The following is a 22,796-nucleotide window of genomic DNA, read 5'->3' on the forward strand; positions in this document are numbered from 1 at the left end:
TTTTGTGTTCAGAAATTACTCACTCAACTTACACTGCCATCTTTACATGTTCATATTGATTTTTTACCCCTATAAAATTCTATAGGATGCTGAAAAGTAATTGTGACACAAAGTACAACCACCTCTTTATTTTTTAAGAATAGTTATTACTATATTTGTATGTGTACCATCACCCCAACCTGGTTAAATCGTTATTATGAATTTAATTTCCTAAACATTTCTTGCAACAGACAGCTTCTGAAAAACTTAAAATTATTTTTTCCATTTCATTACCAAAACCAATTTGATTACACCAACATCCATATTCATAGCGAACAGCCTTGAAGAATTCTTACAGTATGTTAGATATGTATGTTGTGATTCTTTTTTTTTAAATGACAGTCGAACACAGGAGGGTGAGGAGCAGAATTCTATCTCAAGGAGATGTTTGTGAGACATTGCCGACTTCTGAACACAGTCCAGGTTTTTTCAGCTTTGCAATAAGATCTATTGAGCCTGCGAGGAGCTGACAACTGTACAGCAGAAACAAAAGTAATTTGATTTACCAGCCAAGCATACAGACTTTGTTGTGGGTTTTCAAAGTGCTCTGGAGCCCCTGCCAAGCCCAATTTGAAAATGCTGCTCGATGCCCATGACTTTGAAGATATGACGATTAAGCAAGGGCACTTTCTAGCACGGAGACTGTTCAAAGGAAAAATGAAGAAAACCAACAGTTGCTGTAATACTGCTCTCTGGACGGTTTGGCATTAAATGGTTACCTAAAACAAGTCTGTGACTTATATGGTTAAATTAATCTAAAATAGCATTAAATCCACTCTGCATTCAGATCAACCCCTTTCAAACATAGCTTTAATCATTATTAGATTTTGGAAGTATATTAGGAACATGGCTATTTTGTTATAAAAAAAAGATTTTTAGTCATGAAATATCAATCTTCAAATACTTTAGGTACACAAATAGAAATATAAGTTGAAAAAGCATAGGATATCCTCCATAACTCCATGAAAAGACATACCTTTTAGTGCAGAGTGAATCCCATCTGCTAGAGGTCACTGGTTAAATGCTGGCTGTGCTGTCTGTGGTTAGGAGTGTCATGTCGCACACAGCGTCCGTTTGGGGTTTACGACATGTTTACGACTGTTGCGCTTTGGGTTTTGGGGGTTACCGCTTTATGGCACTTGGGTGCCTTGGCGGGGTTTTGCCATTCTGTATTCTGTGTCAGTTAGGAGTTATTCACAATAACGTCCTTCGGATGAGACGTTAAACCGAGGTCCTGACTCTCTGTGGTCATTAAAAATCCCAGGGCGTTTCTCAAAAAGAGTAGGGGTGTTACTCTGGTGTCCTGGCCAAATTTCCCATTGGCCCTTCCTAAAATGGCCTCCTAATAATCCCTATCTATGAATTGGCTTCATTACTCTGCTCTCCTCCCCACTGATGTGTGGTGAGCGTTCAGGTGGATGCTGCACATTGGTGGTGGTGGAGTCCCCTTTACCTGTAAAGCGCTTTGAGTGGAGTGTCCAGAAAAGTGCTATATAAGGGTAAGCAATTATTATTATTATTATTAAGAGCACACATCTGTGAAATCTGTCCGCCTCAGTCCCTGGTTTTCCGTGGTGTAACAAGAAGTCCCATCAGATTGACCTGCATCCCATCAGACAGGTGTCTTTAGGATTCTCTGAAAAAACCCCCATAAGAACTAGGATGATTCCTGTGGAACTGCATACCATCAGTGCAAGCAATGCCTCTGGCTAGCACTGAGACTCTGCTGCTTGCTTGCCTCTTGGATCAGGTCCGTCTGTCTGTAGCAGGGTCAATACCCATGTAGAGGCACCTGGAAACTTCAGTGCTACATTGTAGTATGAATCAGTGATGTAGACACTTACAATTGGATTATTGATAAGTATTAACAAACAATTTGTTAAATTAAAGAAATGAGTCAACACCATGGGGCACCAGTACTTATGATTTAAAAATACTGCATACAATAATACTTCCTGGGCAACTGTATATTTTATGAAGGAAACATACTGTACACATTATTGCAAATTGTGTGCTTGCTTCTTTTTTCAATGGCTGCAGGTGATGACAACTTTATCTTGTGTACATAATGTTGTAAGTAAAATAGGATGTGAAACTATGAATCAAACTGATATACTGTAAGGAAAGCTATTTACTACTTTACTAGTACTGCAATTTCTGAGGCTAAATATACAGTACATATAGCTATTTTGTGTTGTTTCTTAAAGCACTTTTCAGTACTGATTTCCTTAAAATGGCAATTGTCTGTCTGATTAAGAGTATTCACCTTTTCTCCCATGGAGGGGAAACTAAACAATGAAAACTAAATGATAATCTTCATGTTGTGAAAAAAAAGCATTTTATACAATATTTAATCATTTATTCCCACTGTAGGAAGCGGACTGCAGATTTATGCACAGTGAAGTTTGAAAAACCTTTGAATGAAAAGAAAGACTAATAAAGTAAAACCTCAGCAGAGATCTCAAGTGTTATGCAAGCCACTCTAAGAGAAAGAGACAATAAAAGAGATATCAAAGGAGCAAGGGCTCATGAAAATGAAATATCATTAAGTGGAAACACTTTAAACTGCAATAAACTCTGGATTTTACAATACGCAAAGTCTTCAAGGTCTGTTCTGCATCATCTTTGTGGTATGCCACTAAAATGTAATCCATTCTGATCTTATTTACATTCAATTATTATTTCATTACATATGGTAAATAATAAACCTCATTAACCAGAATAAAGGACATCAGCAATAAACAAAATTGAATATGGCTTAAAGACATAAAAAGAAAAACAATAGATTCCGAGGCTAAGGTAGGCTATATCTTGCTCAATCATTAAACTGATGTTAATGTCATCATTTTAACTGACTTCTAACAGTTCTATGTTACCAGACTGGTTTTGTTGGTGGAAAACTATATTTGCCTCATGGACTGTCTCAGGCTTCTTCCTGAGCTATTTCTTTATGGCTCAAAATGTTCAAACGTAACAGACAACCCACAAGGGTTGCTGCATCTGTTTCTGAAATCTATCAAAACCACACAGATTATTTCATGAGTGGGTACACCTCCATAACAAGGCATATTCCATGGAGAAAAAGAGTCCTAGGAAGAGACATTAGGAATGGAGCTTGAAAGGTCTCTTAGTATTGCTTCCCTTTGTGTTTGGATGAAGAGGGTAGTGGGTAGAATATAATGCTTTTGAGAAATAGTATTTGTGCCCAGCTATGCATACTTTCCAAATCCTTTTTTACACTTTGCTTTTATTAATTAACACTCCCCTGTTGGTGCAAAAATGACATTGTATTTTATAGTAGCAAGTTTCAATAAGAGTATTTTCATTGTCGTTGGATATCCTCTTCTCTAGATCTTACAATGTAGCATACAGTATATTTACACAACCATATACAGTATATAAATTATACAGAAGTAGAAAACAGTACAGTATTTTTTTCAATATTCTCTTAAAAGGAATTACATTCTTTTGAAAATTAAAGCCCACAATTAAATTATATTATATTACAATTTTATATAGTGTTGCAAGTAATATTATACAGTATGTAATATTGTCACTTGTTTTAATGAGAAGGACAGAGCACCAGGTAGCACAATTGTACAAATATTTTCTTATTAAGTCAAATAATGGGTTAAGTGAGGACACTCTGCTAGACGTGGAAATTTACTGTCTGTTTCTTCTTTATCAGTCCTTATTGTTTACTTAAAATAATTGTGTGCCTGTGTGTATATTACGCATGAAAAATTGGTTTGAGAACCTTGGAGAAGATGAATTCCACGTCAGATTGGTTTTACATTTCTCTGTCAGCATACCTTCCAATTACATTTCATGTAGTAAAGTGTATCTTTTATCACTAGATTCCTAATGCGAAATTATACAGTAGGAATTGACTTAACTATAAAAATCGTGCAAGCTTGAAAGCTCATACACTAAGTGACCAAATGAATGTTCTTTTACACCTCAGAGAAAGGTACTATAAGCCTGATTAAATCCAGAGTGGGATCTGCTCTCTCCTTGAGCCAAAGTAAAAGACTGTCCTTGAAACAGAAAATTCCATGGGAGACTTTCTGTTCCATAGAAGTAATAATCTATCAGTTGCGAAATAACAGATAATGTAAAGTGCAATGCAATTATGAAATAGAGAAAAAAATCATGCATTACACTTATTATCCTCAAGATAAGTACTACCCAATGTATGTTTATTTCAATACATTTCATAAACATAATACTGATTATTAAGAGCAAGAATATATTTAACCTTTGCTTGATTATTTACAAACTCATTCATATTAATCCTTTGAACACCACTGAGATTAAAATAAATACCTGATAATCCTTTACAGGGATAAATCCACCTAGGAAAGCAAAACAAAAACTACTTTTTTAAAAAAAATCTAAGATAGTATGGACCAATCAATGTTTGTCTTGCTACTATACATAGACACACTGGGTGATGATTAGATAATTAATAATCTAACGTTTACCTATTGGGGTCGATGCAGTTTCTAATCCCACAAAGACATACCATCTGACTGTAGTGATATTAAGAGAAAGTGCTGGTTAGCCAGAAAATATTATTTTATCACACTCAGACGATTGTTTTATTTTAATACTACAGGTATGCATCAAGACCAGTAAGCAAGGTAGCCCCAACTTTCAGATAAAGTCTGCTTAAATGTAAATGTAAATGTCAAAGCCCACACACTCATTCCTTTAGAGACAATACAGAATAGAAAAAAGAACATGTACTATTTTTCAATGAATGGAGCTGCACATTCTACACTGACAAAAGCTTCCAAGGGGAGCAATATATATCACAATAGGAGCGTTTGGTGAGCCAATAAAACAGTGTGTATGAAAAAATATAGCTTCAATATTGCAGTTCTGAAAAAATAAGGCTTCAGATAAAAGGCAGGTGGTTATTGCAGTGATGAAAACATTTCAGATATTTATTTTGAGGTTCAAACTTTTTAAACTGCTCCTTAAAACCCTGAAAAAAGCAAGAAAAGAAATGTTTTACTATTCACTTGAATAATTCTGGAGCGAAGTGATGTCTTGCTCATGTCTACATGGGATTTGGTAGAGAGGGGGGTCTCTTGGTGCTATCACAGTATTACAATACTGTCAGAGTACGTCTCCTCTTCACCAGCAACCTGAAACGGTATTTTTAATTCTTGTAAGGCGAGCTAGCCTTTCCAAAATCTTTCATTCCCTAATGCAATGATGACAGTTTAAGCGAGGATTTATGAAGCTTACTCAAAGGTAAGGCTGGATTTTCTTATAGTTTGATGAAGAATTATGATACTCTACTTAGAATGACAACATTATGCTGAATTTATATAAAGTAGCTAAAATAAAGTACCTCCAAAACAAAATGAAGATTCATACTCCCTTCCCAGACTTTACATAACATAGTGTAAAGTCTCATCATCCAGGTGGATGCTGCACATTGGTGGAGGGGATCTCCATTACCTGTAAAGCACTTTGAGTGGAGTGTCCAGAAATGCACTATATACAGTAAGTGTAAGCAATTAATTAATTAATTAATTATGCGATGTGTTCGTAAAATACAATCCAGGTAAATCTTCCATCTACAAGGAATTACTGTCATGACCGCTAACCTGCCCAGATCAGCCCACAAGAAAGCTAACCAGTGCCAGCGGCGGGTTGATAATAACAAGCACCGCTGCACGTGTTAACTCATCACCACAGGCCCTACCATGCGACAGGCGGGGCTATTTAAGCCATCCAAACCCGCTTCATGCTGCTCGGTATTGAGTCTTCTCTTAGAGAGCTCTACCTCGCCTTTACTTAAACCGCGCTTACTTTACTTCTCCTGGTTTCTGGACTACCGTTTGCCCCTCGACCTTGAACCTCGCCTTCTGATTTGGATTGTTTGCCTCTCTTAGTATTTCCTGGATTTTGAACTACCTTCCTCCTTTCAACCACGATTTCGCCTGACGTTCTGGATTGTACGCCTGTCTCGATATCTACCTGCTCCTGTGTCTGCATAGGATCCGCATTCCTCTTCATTGGGGATTCCTTACAATTGCTGTTTGCAGAATATGGCTTTTTGAAAAATAAGTCTGAAATATGTTTATCAGAAAGATAAACCAAACTATTAAAAGAAATATGATTTCTCAAGATAAATGTGATAGACAGGCCCCACCACTACCAGGTGAGCTTGTTACAGGCCCATCTGCACATCATTTTTTCCACAGTACTTACCCACGCTAACACTAAAAACCGTCATTTCCTACACAGAAGCATACAAGCTGCTCATGCTAACACAATCACAATAAGCACATTCTCACTAACAATGCAATGAGAGTGAACTCACTCTCTCATGACCCCAACGCAACATGTTCTCTTACACCGACACAATCAATTAGCGTTCACCTCTCAGTCACACTCAGGCATGATCACACAAAAGAGAAGACCCCCTGAAGTCTGACAGACCACTAGGGAATGCATTCTGCATTTCCAGCTCCAGCTTGCAGACCCAGCAAAGTATCACCTTACCAAAGTACCATCAGTCAGAAGTCTTCTGGCATCCTAGCTCTCACACATTGCTCCCCTTCTGGGGACGATACCACTTCCTTCTCTTCCTTCTCACTGTTTCCCTTCACATATTCACTTTCAAAACCTCTGACTTATGCAGCTTTCAGTGAGTCTGCGGTCCAGCCCTGCCACCTGCCTCAGCAGCTACACAAGGGTGCCTATCGCCGAGTTCTGTCCCAGAGTTCCAGTGGACAGCGTAGACTCCTTTCCACCCACATTCCTACACCTCCCTGGCCCTTCCAGCCCAGCTTTCCACACACACAACGTCTCCACGGCACCCCCTGCCACCACTTCTCTGGTGACTCTAGCCAGAGCCTTAGCTATGCCTTCAGGCTTGGCTTCTCTATGATCAGTAGAGATTTCCACTGGACTGTTTCTCTTTCCTAAAGAGAGTATAGACAGGCCAGTGAAACAGGATGGCTCACAGCTGCAGCTCATCAAACCACCACTTTCGTGTAGCTGTGGCCATTTCTGGACAGAGTGAATAAGAAACCAGAAGCTACCCAGTTGAAAACAGAAGCCATACAGTAAGTGCTTCTTGTGTGTCTGCTTCACTCCAAAACTGTGTTAATGCACTCATAATAATTAGACAGCAGAATCACATGAGAGTCATATTAAGCCAAGGCAATATGGTGTCAATTGCAAGTACAATTAGTAAGCATTCTCTGGAGCCTTTGCTAACTATAACATTAAAAATAAATGGAAAACTCCATCACAGAACTGGACTAATTTATTTTTGCTCCATACAGCTATGGACCTTTTATTCTTTAATTATTTGAATTGCACGTCTTATTTGTTAAAGTTAGTGGCTGGAGCTCTGGCTTCCTAACTGCATGGTAACATGTATTCAGATCCCAGGTGAGGACACTGTCCAGGCATCTTTGAGCAAAATATCTTGCTCCGGCAAACCCAGCTCTATACTCTAGATGCTTACTGAATTTAGCACACAAAACGTAATAGGTATTTGTTATTTCCATGAGCCACTAGACGTGTCTGCTAAATCATTTTTATTGATTACGATGAAGATGAATTCCCAAAGGGCTGCACCCTTCTTTGCAGCAAATGCTCTTAAAGGGTCTTTAATAACAAAACATATTTGAGAAATGTCTTTATGTGATAGCTGCTTGTTGCATAATGTAAATCAAGTATGCCTAGTCAGTTTACAAAGCAGATTTGTTGAGGCTCAGGTGGCTTGATGTTCTGTTCCTCAAAGCTGTTAATTAAATCAATCCTTATATACTTGATATCTCAGTGATTTAGATCAGATGCACTAAGAATTCAAATGACATAATTAGAGGTTGTTGTTCCTGCCAACCTACATATTCCTTGCCAGAGGTTAAGCTGAAAGATAAGGAGATATAAACAGCAAAGCATTTTCCTCTTGAACAGCATATATTTTGCCAATATATATTTTCAGTTATTGTGTTAATGTTTCATTTCTGTTGTGTAAAAACATTGCATTCCATTTGGAATTTCATATTACAAGAAAAGCTAGCATGTAAAAAAAACTATAAAGAGGATGTTAAATATTGTAACTAATAAGACAACATGAGAAAAAAATAATTAAAAGCTTTCTTACCCAACCTGAAAATGCATACATGAAGGCATGGATAAAGTTGTCTTGTACAAGGTAACATTATCTACTATGGAGATGCACAGATAAGAAGTTAATTGGAATGACTTTTTTGAATTTTGAATATGTGGATTACGTCTCTTTATAGTCTTTTCAGCTCAACATTGAAAAGATTCAATTGTTTTCATCTGTATTCCTGGTTATTCTTTTAAGCCCCAGAATGCATCTAGTTGCTGTTTTCTGGACTGATTCTGGAGTAATATACCAAAATATACCACAATTGAACACAATATTATAAATTGGGCAGTTATTATTGAAATGTATAGTTTTAACATAACATCCTTTGATTTAAATTCTACACAGTCCTATGCCAATACTTTGTTTTGTTAACACCTGATACAAGCAATATAAAATACTTATAAGTCTTTTTTATACCTATCCTCTTCAGGATCAGCATTTCCCCTTTTGTAATTACATTTTGTTTTAGCCACCAGCATATAATACTCAGGCCTTATAAATATTAACCATCATCTGACATGTTTGTCCTGTCTTAAATTTGATCTAAAACCTTTTAAATTGTATTTCCTAATTCTATTCTAGTGTTTGCTAATCCTCCTGTTGTAGAATTGATTAGAAAGAGCAATGATCCTACTACAGATCTCTGTGGTACTCCACTAATTGCATCAACCCAATCTGAGCATTCAGCTATTATACTGTATATGCTGTTTTCGATTAACCCAATATAAACACCCACAAGTCAAAGGATACCTGCCTCCTGAGATTTGATAACTTATCTTTCCTTACAAACTTTATCAAAAGCTTTCTGACAACCCTAATGTACTGAATTGTATGCTATGTGTATGTTCATTACTGTTGTTGCTTGTTCAACAACACAATAAAGTTAGTTAGACAAGACCTTCCTTTTCTATGTCCGTGTTGACTATCCATTGGGATCCTATTTCCATTTACAGTAGGTATTCCTTTACAGTAATTTATTTCTAATGTTTCCATAACCTCACTTGTTGTGGAAGTCAGACATATTGTATTTTTCTACTATTGTTTTGTTCAGTTTTGTTACCCTTTTTCAAGAATGGGCCATTCATTTGTATTTCTTCAGTCCATAGGAACTACCCCTGTCTCTAATATTAGAAAGCTGCTTCAATGGCTTATGAAAATCATCTCTTGTACAAATGGTAGGATATTTAATAATCTTGAGCTTTTCCAGTACCTGAAACACTTCTATCTTTTCTATGGTAATACTACTTAATAAAGAACTTTTTTTCTTCTGCTGCCTGAAGTATGTAGTTGAATTCTGAGTGGCATTCATAATGCCATGTCCCTTTCATTGTCTGGATGTGTTCCATTATAGTTTTATGGTTTATGTATTTTACTTGACTCTTAAGGTTCTTTGCTGTTGTAGTAGAGAAGGAACTTTTTTATTATTTTAACCTCATGCATAACATTATGCATGATTTCACACAAGGTCTGAGCACAAACCAGATCTAAGATTACAAAAATGATTCCCGCAAATTTTGCAGTGCAATACTTAGGATTCTATTTATTGCGGCGATTCTCCTAAGTTTCACGTATTACTTTTCTATAAAATTAATCCACAAGGGCTCTGCAGGCTACTTGTGTTTCAGCCATATTAGTTTGACTGAAATGCAAAGAATTTTTAAAATTTTATTTATCCAGCCACACTCCTATTATACATTTTTTACATAATTCTAAATGAAAGGATGGAAAAAATAAATTATTATTGTCCACTATCGGCTGCTCCACCTCTAGCTACAACTCCGTTGTGTTTCTACCTTTCCAGACAGGGCTGAATCTTTCCCAACCAGCACATACTGCATAGCTGTTTTCAAGTTCAAACTATTTTATCGCAAGGCACAACAATAACAAATTAAAATACAGCTTTGCATTCTATTATTTATTAAATATTAAAATGCAGATTTGCATCAGCTTTAAAAATAATAATTCCTTACACTTATATAGCGCTTTTCTGGACTCTCCACTCAAAGCGCTTCACAGGTGATGAAGAATCCACAAAGTGGGTGATGTGATGGCAGCCATAGTGCACCAGAACGCTCACCACACACCAGCTATCAGTGGGGAGGAGAACAACGATATGAAGCCAATTCATAGATGGGGATTATTAGGAGGCCATGATTGGTAAAGGCCAATGGGCAATTTGGCCAGGTGACACCCCTACTCTTTTTGAGAAAAAAACTGGATTTTTAAGGTCCACGGAGAGTCAGGACCCTGGTTTTACATCTCACCTGAAGGACAGCGTCTTTTTTACAGTACAGTGTCCCCATTACTATACAGGGGCATTAGGACCCACAGATAGACCACCGGTTGAGCAACCCCTGTTGGCTCCACTGATACCACTTCCAGTAGCAACCTTAAATTTTTTCCAGGAGGCCTCCCATCTAGGGACTGGCCAGGCTCACACCTGCTTAGCTTCAGTGGGTTGCCAGTTGTGAGTTGCAGGATGACATGGCTGCTGGCTTAGTATTTAATCTTCCAAACCCTACAGTCCGATATGGAAACAAGGGGTGCTGGGCCATATGTGGTACCATGTTTCAGACAATATGTTAAGCTGAGGTCCTGACTACTTGGTCAGTAGAGGTCCCATGGCACTTTTCCTAAGGTTACAGGTTTGAACCCAGTGTTTCGGCTGATTTCCACTCTGGACATGCCTAATGTGGTTTAGTAAAGTTTCACCTTTATTCAGCTACTGCACTCATTCCCCCATTCTCCATGTGTTATGCAGTGTAATGTAGGAACTGGTACATCATGGCTGCTGTGCATCCCATAATAGTGCTGCACTTCCACAGTGGGTGAATTAGATTACTTCCTGTGTGGAGGTATTAGGGATCCTTGAGATGAGCACCGGACAAATACAACTCATTGTTTTAATTACAACAGTAATTCTGATTGCCATTAGAATGAGTAGAAAGTGATACTTTATGGCTTTAAAATTCATTTTTATTTTTCAAATTATAACCACGCCTCCTGTCTCTGCAGATTGGGTAACAAAGTCATATAATTAATCCAGCTCAGTCTTATAAGACATTAAAAATAATGTGTGATCCTGGATTTAGAGAAATTGATTATTTCTCAGAGGAGAGAAGCTGAATAAAGTGTTAAACCGTACGGTAATGAAAAATCATGCCTGGAGTCCTTGTGGTAAAAGTAACATATTTAAAGAGAGAGAAAAATTCACCCCTAAACTGACATTACATTTAATTTTATTTCAGCTGTTGATCGTTTATTTTTTATCGATCGTCTTATGAATATTAACTTAGAAACTGCCATTTGTGTTGATTGGTTTCTCTTAAATTGAGGAGGAATGTATCACATTGTTTTTTTAGGCATCTCATTTTTTAAATTTCCCCTAGGTCAATTTTCATGTTCAGACATTATTGAGGCTCCAGTGCACCACACTTTATAGGTTTCATATTGACATTTTCATATGCTGATATACAGAAAGTCATATAGATAAGTGTTTTTCAATTTTGCAAAAAAAAGTATCAGTGCAATTACTGTAAGCAGCAAAAAGGGATCTTGAGAAATGGGTGACTAGATAAACCTAGAACAATAATCCAAATTGTATTATAATTTTTTAATGGAGAACATTTAGTAATTCCCTGTGTTTTGGTCTTGGCTTTATCTGTGCTCATTAATGGGTTTAATGTTTTGCTTCCGTTTTAGAAAACACTCTGAAGCTCACCATCAAAATAAACAATTAATTACAAAATTGGATGTATTTTGCCCAGAGTTAGAAAACTCTTTTCAAGTTCATTTGTTCCAATGTCAGATATTATTGATTGTTTAGGTCAAGTCAGAACACAGAATACATGACAGTAGTCTTCTCTAATCAATAGTCATCAAATTTCCAGGCAAGGTGACTTTTCAGATGGCACTCTCCGGCCCACATTTTACAGTTTTTAAAATATACACATTTTCTACAACAGAACTCACTCAGAGATTCACTGAATATTGAAAGAGCAAACATGTTGCTTGAGGATTGCTTATGGACAGTTGATTTAAAATCTTTTCACAGGTTATCAATGGGCAATATTGAAGTACAGTATTAAAGTCAGGACTTACTGGCCACTCGAGGCCTTTCAGTTAATCTTAAGCCTCTCCAGTGTAGCTTTATGGTATACCCTGGAGTAGAGTGTCATAAACAGGAATATTGATATGCAGGTCTAGGTAAAAAAAAACACCAAACAAACAGCTGTAAGGTAAAGAGAAAATGCCCTTTTATTTAGAGTGTAAGGAAAACATTTAACTTAGAATCGTAATAAAAGTAAGATAGTGGCTTAAGGTTTATCTTGTCACCCGTTTCTCTCCTTCTTTCTCTCTAGTGCACATTGTAGAACAGAGAATCTGCTTTCTGTCCCCAGATAGCTGGTAATGATGGACTCCAGAAGCCTTAGATTCCTTCTTTTTAAACTTGACCTTGGCTGATGGACTGTGCTGTTAGCACTAGATGTTATCAATAGTTTGCATTTAAACCAAAAGGTCTGATATTAAACTCAGTAAAGTTCCTGTTGGCCTCACAGTTGTATTCCTAATCAGTTTCCTCCTTGCTCAACTCTCCAGTTTGGAGGGACAGCCTGGTATATCAGCTGTCTGTGCAGTATGATACACCTTCCATTTCATAATGATTGACTTCACTTCAAAGGGATATTAAGCGTTTTAGTCGCTTTTCTTGGTCTGTGCTTTTCTACAACAATATCCCCGAGTTGTTTTGAAAACTCTGTGGTCCTCATGGTTGAATCTTTGATTGAAATTGCCTACAAGTGAAGTGTTTGGTATGTAAAAGTGTTTGGTACAGTACAAAGCTTCATCGTGTTACGTGGGAATTGGGGTTTTTATAGCACTCTGGTAGGAGGCTGCTGAAAAGCAGTTTTTGTTGCAGAGGCCTGCAAAGTCTCTGCAATAAAGCTTCTTGCACTGTCCAGAATTGCCTTTGTAAGTTTTACTGTGTTAAGATTTCTTGAGCCAGCTTGTTTAAGGGTGGGGGCAGTCACAGAATGATTTCATGAAACTACAGAATTCAAAAGATCCATCCATGCTCATCTGAGTGATGAGTATAGTCTGGTTATCAGAATGATGGAAATAACCAGTCTGTAGGAAGTTTCCTAGAGAATGATATATTATGCTTCAAAAAGCAGACCAGTCAAAAGAAACCAGGAAATTGCCTTTGAAAGAAATAGGCCATGGATCACTACACCAGCTGAAAACTACCACATAGGTATGTTTCATCTGCGTGATCATTTTCAGTGGCTACATTACTGGGAGTTGGCGAAATAATGTATAATGTACCAGTGTACCTGTAGAATGATTACAGCTTTCCGCCTGCATGAAAGTGATCTGTATGCCTGGAGGCCATTCAGGGGTATTGTAGAGAAGTTGAAGGTGAAATTACTGGCTTCTCTTTGCCAGAGAACATCTTAAGTGGCAACAAAGAAAGTTGATGAGTGTTTTAGAAGATGAGAACATAAATAAAGGTTACATATGAGAAGCTAGACCATCTAGCTTCTTTTAATTCACTGATGAAAGACATTTTGCTCTCGACAGGCCTGACAGGAGACAGTGTGTGACGACAATGTTATTCAAGCCTGGTGGTGTGAAATGTTTCAGCCAGAAGCTGCTTTGACACAAGAAAGACTTTGGTGCAGACAACTTTCATGCTTCAAGGAGGACTTTAACTTCCTACAAAACACATAAAGTGTTGCCACCAGAGACCAACAGCTGAATCACTGAAGGGCCTTGATAGAGCCAGAGTCCATCCGCTGCATTAGAGGCAGAACCTATCAGGAATAAGGTGCAAGAGACTGTAGGAAGGCAAGAGCAAGAGTGGAGTCCCAAGGGCTATAAGTATTGCTCAAACTGTTATAAGTTCTTGCAACAATCGGCCTTGCCTTGATAGACCTGCATCTATCGACTCTGGAGGACCTTTAAGGTGATCTGGAGGAGAGGCACAGTCGCACGGCAATGGAGTTTTGCTGAAGGGATGCGGATCCTTCAGGAGGAGAACTCTCAGGGGACTGTCCTGTTCAGGATTATTTCACTGCACAGTATTGAAGCAAAGATATTCTTCAGCATTGTGACTTAGCATTCAACAGCCATCCTCCTCTGCAATGCATACAACAAGGAAAGACCCCCTAGGTACCAGGGTGCTTGACCACAAGGGAGTGGTGACACAGTTGATCAGAGGGGCCAATGAGAACAAGGGAGACTTGGCTGTGCTGTGGCTGGACTTCAAAAATGCCTGGAGCTCAGTATCCCCCAAGCTGGTGGAGGCAGCATTAGTGTGGTATTGCATCCAGAGCAAGATCAAATACTTAGTATATATTATATATATTAGTATATATATTAGTATATCCATTAATGTGTCACCACTGAATAATATCTGAGCGGCACAGGCTGAAGAAGGAGATCATCACTGGTTGCACCATTGTTTGACCCTGTTTGCTCTGGCCGTGAATATGCTTGAATATGAATGTTGCATGAATATGCAACATCTGTCCTGGGATGTAGATGGAATTTGCAGGAATGATTCATCACCTGGGCTTGGATGAGCTTTAAACCAATAAAGTCCAGATCTCTGGTGCTGAAGAAGGAGAAGCCCATTGACAAATTCCAGCATCTTAAGGGACACAGCAGCCACCTAGGCAACTAACAAAGTGCTGGAGAGGGTGGCTGAGAGAAGTGGATAAGTCAGGCCTCCTGAGTAAGATCAAAGCATGGGAATACCAGCAAGGTGTCCTGCCACACCACCCATCCTGGGTTATTTTTGTGCATTCTAATTTATTTATTTTTTTACTTTGTTAAAAAGGGTATTTTCTAACAAGAGTCAATGGTGACAAATTGCGTTACAAGACAGTCTATTTAAAAGAGGCCTGTTCTATCTGAACACTGATTAATCTTCCCTTGCTTATCAAACCTTGGCAGATTTTGAAGTAGAATTCCCTTCAGAGAAGGGTAAATACAGTTTATGTAATACATTCCCAGTAGTCTTTTTCCAGGTTAATTAAGAAAAACCATAAACTATTCCCTAAATACTGCGAAAGCTTTTGACATACCAGTAATAGGATGCTTGCTTTGTGTATTTTTGTAATCCTTAAAGTCAATCCCAACTGTCAGAATTCCTTTGGCCTACTTTAGGAAGAGAAGTCTAGCTTTTCTAGCAAGCACTTCATTATAAAGTTTATCATATACAATTCATGTACTGTCTATATTTTTGTTTAGGGTGAATACTTATTTTTGTTTCAGGTGGAAGACATGTTTATATGCAGAATGCTACTTTGATTACAGAAATACAATCTTCATCCTTAAAATCTGTTAATCAGTTTAAAAAAATCATGTCTTTGAAGCAAATTAAAGTATGTTAGAGTATTAAAATATGAAATTAAATCCAACATTTTGTGAACAATATCTAAAATTAATGAAGGTCGAAAGACATACTGTACCAGTAGGTTAATTGGCTTTTGGAAAAACTGTGCTAGGTATGAATGTATTTGTCTGTGTCTGTGTGTGCCCCTGCAATAGACTGGTGTCCTGTCCAGGGTGTGTTGTGCCTTGTGCCTGTTGTTTGTCAGGATAGGCAATCCCCACAATCCTGTATAGGATAAAGCAGTTAAGAAATGGAAGATGGAAAGCTAGCTACATACCAACCACAGGCAACCAGCAAATAAATGAGGATACTGCTGATGTAATATCTGCAACAGATGTGTTTTCACCCATTCAGAAATCATCCAAAACCAATGTCCAGTATATGAAAAAATATACCTAGTGCACATAACGCTGTATCACTAGAGATACTGGCATGGTAGTAAAGGAATTTAAAGGTATTCAAAGTTAGGCTTTTTTATTGGTATTGTCATTGTCAAATTAAATCTGACATTTGCGTGGCATACCAACAAATCAGGTTTAACAGTTAAAAAATATGTTCAGCGCATTTCCAGGAAGCACAGAGCAAAGCCTAACATTTTTAGAACATTACGCGACAGAATCAACAGAATCAACATCCTTTTTCCACTGATTGAGTAATTGAGGTAATACGCATGCAAATTAGATGTTATCTGGTAATATTTGACTATTTAGCTGTGGAATATTCTGTCAAGACAGAGACATTCACTTAGAAAACTCAGTATATACACCTTAGCTTTTTCGTGGAACTAAAAACCTGTAGAAGAGTTGTATTGTATGCAGTATATATACTTTACTGTATATATTGAAGACCATTGAGAATGCTAAAACCATATGTCCAAAAGCCTTTTAGAAATGTGTATCTATTGATATTTTTGTGGGGGTGTATGCAGTTTAAAGCCTTGTTAGATATCTTCTTAAATCAATAAGAAACTGAGGAACACAGGAACAATGGTGAGATGTTCATGCAATATTCAAGATTTATTTAGTATTCTTGAGTATTAGAGGCAGCATATTACTATGTAGCACATTTAGATATCAAAGGCATTTTCCTTAGCTGTACTTTTGAGTTAGCTTTAAAAAAGTCCAATTATCATTAACAGTCTTGAGGACCATAAACTGTGGCCCTTCCCTTGATTGCAGTTGTTAAGTGCAACCAGCTGCCAGACCTTAATAAGTGGAATGTCGTTCAAGATATATGGGGCATGATTAAAAGTTGATGTTTCCCATTGAAGAGTTTTAACATAAGCATAGGCATAAGCAACAAGAGTTTGACAATGGGGTACCCTTATACCTCAGCGCTGAAATTTCAGCAGCAACAAAAGGAATCAGTGCATCAGCTTGTAGAAATCAGTAATGAAGATTCATCCAGTTTCATTGCATTTACAGGTATTACAGGTGATCAGATTCACCACAACCAAGCAAGAATCCATACAGTAAAAGCAACAAGCCAAGAAGTTTTAAGTTTAAGAAAAAAATCAAAGCAAACATTTTCTTGGTTAGAAAGGGGGCCCAGATGACTTGTTATGTGCCACATACCAATATTATTACACGGGATGTATGTCAATTTGATGAAATAGATGAGACATGCCATCAAGCCAAAGATGAAGGGGATGTTGGTAAAGATGTGGTGCTGCTTCATGGCAATGCACCTGTGCACAAGTATTGTGTTTCTCAAGCTGACATTCACAAATGTTACTATGAGCACCTGAGATCCCCCACCATACAAAACCTGGCTTTTTTATTGTTTTATAATCCAAAGGCTCACTTTCACGGTCGGGAGTCTGCGGATGAGAAAGACCTGAAGGCATCAGAGGTATTGGTAACCTATACAAATCTATTTTGTGTGTGTAGTCACTTTGAAGGGTAAGTGAGCAAAGTGTATCGAAGTATAAGGAGACCATATTGAAAAGAGATACGGAGACCTTGAGGGCAGAACCATTTTATATACAATGTTATTCTTTACACACGTTTGTATGGTAGTTACACACTGCTGTAATTCTCAGCAATATATCACTCAGTTGAAATAATGTAACTATCTGCACTAGAAGTGTGCTTACAAGTATTTCGAAATTCCAGACTTTAATCATATTCTTCATGTACATAGATATTTTGTAAGGTTAATTTATTAACAATTGTTTTTTAAGAAAGCAAGAAATAATACAGTATTAACAGAAAACATATTCTCACATTATGAATAAAATACACTTATCCCCTCCAAACATTGGTTCCTTAACATACACAAACATAAATACAGGTTGGATAATATCCGTATCTGTGCACACAAACGTCATGAACTGATATTCCTTTATCATGGACTTACTACATACACTATTCATCTATACATTGACTGTGCCTCACACAGCCTTTTTTTCAATATTCCTTGGTAAGATTCATAACAAGCAAGCCTCAGTCCTCTAATGCTCTTACTCAATAACATGATCCACCACGCTACCAGATTCTCATCCATTGAATGACCCCGGCGCTATCTCCAACTGCTGCCTTCCTAGTCTTCCATCCTACTGTACCTTCTTCCTCTGTTCCTGTTTACCTCGTCTCCTCACAATTCCCTTTTCATATTTTCCGACTGTTTTACTCCTTTGTTTGGTTTCTGTTCTCATGCTGTCCCTGCTCCCCCTTTTGTTTCTCACAACCCCCTTCTCATTCTGCCCTTTCTTGTGCTCTTTGCCTCCATCCTCAGTGTCCAACACGGCCCGAATTCAAGGTCTTTGGTACCTTCAGTCCTGCTGTTTTTGATGCCATCTCCTTGGGTTTGAGTCTGTTCAGTGTCCTATGTGTGGCTCAGCCAGCAGCTGTCCCAGAATGTTTTCTCAGTTAGCGTCTGTCTTTCCTGCTGTCTGCACCCCCAACATCCAACATGCACTAAAATCTCTATCAGGGGAGATTTTCTATGTTGATTTATTTAATTTTTTCAACTTTTTTTCTAACTCTGTAACACATTTGGGGCTTTTGGTCGCACTTTCCTGTTTCTTGACCATTTGCTGCTACAGATGTTACCTCCTTGGCCCGGTCCTGACCAGCCTCCTTCCTAAACCCAGCAGGTATCCTACAACGTTCTGTAACTGAATGTCTATATCTATGGCTGGTATCCAAAACGGACAAAGACTTCTGAAATATGCTGCCCTGAAACTCTCAGCCCCTACTGCTCCTCATTCCACCTTCTCAGTCCTGGGTCTTTCCTGTGTCCTACCTGTAGCTCATTCAGTATACTTTCCACGATACAGTAGCTTCTCTTTTCCCCCATCTTGTCCCTTTTCTGTCCCCTAGCATTCAACACAGCTCAGTGACGATTCTTGTTTTGGCTTCCTAGTTTAAAAAACCTGCCCACCAATTTCCTCAACACATCTTACACCCCCTCTTTCTCCCTCAAACACTGTCACTTTGCAGCAGATCCTACAAGGTGCAGACATTAGCCTCACACATCTTCACTCGACCAGCTCCATCTTGACTAGAAATTTTAAGTGAGACCCCCTCTTTGTCAATGTTCAGATCTACCAGTCTTAGTTGTCCTTTCATCCTTGCAATCTTTGAATCACTTTTACCTTCTATGAAGATATCGTATTCTCAGTGAACCTTGATCAAACTCACTTCAATGGACATCATTCTCAGTCTATTTATTCATTTTAGTGTCCCTCCTTCCCATTTCTTCCATACCTGAAGTTAGCTCTGTATACCCCTGAAGTCCTTTCACATCCCAATCTGCCTCATATGCCCCAAATGACTATTAGTTCATTCCTTCACCCCTAAAAATATTCCCAAATTTGCTGCTGAATTACTATATGACCCTGATCCTATCTTCACTCATGTACTAAACAACTTTTCCTGCAGTTTTTCTCTTCACTACACTCCAGACATGTGGCTTTCTAAATCTGACATCTCCAATGCTTTTAAAACCATATATCTTGACACTGATTTGGCATTTCTTCAGCATATCTTGGAATAAATTTTACTTTGTAGTTTGTTTAACAATAGGCTGTTTTCAACAGCTGATTTTCAATAGCCAAGTACTCTGTCGGATCTTCTTTAGTAGAGACTTCCCTTTCTTCATCTTCTTAACGATTTTCATAGCACTTCCCTCTCTGATCTTTGGAATGTTTCTCAATTCCAAAGTTTTTGTCTCCTTGCCTAGTGATACGCACCAACAGCATTTATTTATACCTTTCCACCTTCCCATCATCAGAAGTGTATGTAAAAATGGAACTCTTGACTCTTGTCCAACTTAACTTGGATTAGCAAATTATTTCACAAGGCTGACTTTCTATCTCCATCAACAATGTCATTGACTCAGAGTACAGGAGGCATGGTGGCGAACTGGTAAACGCTGTGCTGCTGTATGTGTGGAGTTTGTATGTTCTTCCCATGTTCACTAAGGTTACGTCCACAGGCACTGGTTTACTCCCACAGTCCAAAATAATATTGGTACTAATTGGCTTAAAAAAGTGTGCATGTTTGTGTCTCTGCCCTGCGATGGATTGGTGTCCGGTCCATGATGTATCCTGCTTTGTGCCCCTTGCTTGCCGAGACAGGTGTTGTGGTAGAAGTGGTTGAAAATGGATGGATGATTTGGAGAACACTGGCCTTCTGAGATTCCATCCATCTTGCCTTTTGAAATTCTTCTGCCATTTTGAATTGTACCCAGTCCTCATAGCTACAGTACCTGTACCTCTCTTTGGGGTCATAATGGGAAACAAGTCTATTTTCATTCATTCAGATAATCTTATAGCTTTCTGCATCATCAATGAAGAGAGACTGGTTTCCAAGTTAATCAAGAAATTCCTCTGTATTCTTAACTGGGACTCTATTACTAACCAAATTCCAGTCTTTTAAACTTTCCTTTCTGTCAACAACTTCAGATGACCCAAAATACCAAATTATCAGGAATATCCCCATGCTCCCTTATAATGTATATGCTTATGTGAAAACACCTGTCCATCCCTTCCATCCATTTTCTAATCTCTTTATCCAATGCGGAGGAGCCAGAGCCTATCCCAGTGAGAAATGGGTGCAAGCCAGGATACACCCTGGATGGGACGTCAGTCCATCTCAAGGCACACACAGACACAGACAACCACACACTCACACCAAGACCAGTTTTTCCAGAAGCCATTTAACCTACCAGTATGTCTTCAGAATGTGGGAAGAAAGCATAGACCCTGTCAGAACAGGGGGAGAACATACAAACTCCAAGCAAACAACCCCCCAATTCTGGAATTGAACCCAGGTCCCCAGCACTTAAAGGCAGCAATTTTAAGGACTGCACCACAGTGTCACTGTATTATACATGTGCAACACTTTCCATAATTTGGTCTCTCTGTATAGAACTCAGAGAAAGCTTCTCTAAAAGTCAAGAACCATCTTTGCTAAAGTAGGTGGCAAGGTTTGCTCAAAAACAGTTCAACCGAGCATACATAAATATGCACCTATAACATGAAAGCAACAAATAAGAAATAAACTTTAAAAAGAGAAACAATAAATAAGCATAACATGATCTAAACTGCTAGTTAACCATAGTCATTTCCTAGATGTGCATGGAAATACACATAATTTATTCTGAATTTGTTAAATAAAATTATAAGGTCCTAGAGAAATTATGGGAAAGTATTTATCACGTCTTTAATGAAACAAAGAAGGATTATGTCTTCATAGTACTTGCTATATATACAATCAGATTAGTGGCTACTAGCAAGCTTTATCATTTGTAATATTTCCATTAATTTTAAGAGCTATGCATTACATCTGAGCCTATGCTGCTGTAAAGATGCACCATACAAGTTAGCCAACAGGATATGTAAATGTATCTATACCTTTCCAGTAGGAACATGACTCCTGATTTTCAAATGCGAACAGACCTTGTTTGAGAAAGATGAAAAGGCTGTATCAATAGAACTTTATCAATTGGCATTTGGTTTTTCCATTTATTTTCAAGAGGGGGTACATCTGGTTTAAAAGAAAAAGGTAAAAACATCTTATTTTTGTTTTCAGCTGCCACTTCAATTTCATATAACATGAGCATGACTCCAGCTCAAATCTCCACAATGCCAAATTAATACAAATCAAGACCATAACTTTCACTTTTCATATCAGCATAAAAAATTCGAATATTATTTTTCGTTTTTATAAAATGCCAGTGAAAACAGTAGAGCCTAATAAGTATGTTGTACTATTAAAATAATACATCACTGTACTGTACAGTGTGTCTTTGAAGTGCAACATTGTATGTCGGTGAAGTCTTGCCATACATTATGTAATTTGTAGTGCTAAAACACAATATACCCGTTATAATATGGTTCCTGCCATTTTCTAACCCATTTTCACTGTCTTGCTTTGATTTCCTACCTTTGGAACTCAGTGCAATATACTTAATTGTGCGCCACTTTTCTACATTATTTCCTCATTACAGTTTTAGCCTTTGATCTCCCATTTGGAGCAATTGGAAGTGTTTTGACCTGCTCTTACAGCTTACTCTTTCCAGTGCCAACTATAGCCTTTTAGTCAATTACATAAAAAGAAAACAGAATACATTTTTCCAGATGGGTGACCACTAGAGCACTGTACGACCTTTCATTAACCTCCTCACTTATTCTGTAGTGACTTAGTGCTGCATTAAACTGTCTTTAACAAAGACATTATAAATAGCCAAAAAATCAGCTCTCCTAACCTGTTTACGGTGGCTTTTCCACTTATTCAGTCCAAGTTTGGTTAAGAAAGAGAAACCGTGTAGTTCTGTAGTGTAGCTAAAGTACATACCACTGTTTAAAGTCCAATTTTCCAATAATTATTTTTTCTATGTTGAAGGACAAATAAGCTAAAAAAGATAAAAGGGATTTGGGCTTCAGTTAAAGATGATCTAAAATTAAATTTATTTGGTAATCATCTGGAGTTTGGGCTAACTTTCTAGCCCTGCTGAACTATACATTTTTATAGAGATTTTTTTTTTACAAAATCTTAAAATATATTAGAATATCACATAAACCTATATGGGATTATCAGATTAAGAAATATAGAAAATGGTAAATTTGTTCAGAAAGCAGTAAATATAGCCATGAGGGCATTTTTCAAACAAGTCAGGCTCTGCTCAAAGCTGTTTGATCAAGTTGAACTTGGGTAGAATTTGATGATATGCACACTCCCAGGTAACACACACGTGGTC

The sequence above is a fragment of the Lepisosteus platostomus genome, chromosome 12 (genome assembly GCF_059453375.1).
Source record: "Lepisosteus platostomus isolate fLepPlt1 chromosome 12, fLepPlt1.hap1, whole genome shotgun sequence".
Classification (NCBI taxonomy): Eukaryota; Metazoa; Chordata; class Actinopteri; order Semionotiformes; family Lepisosteidae; genus Lepisosteus; species Lepisosteus platostomus.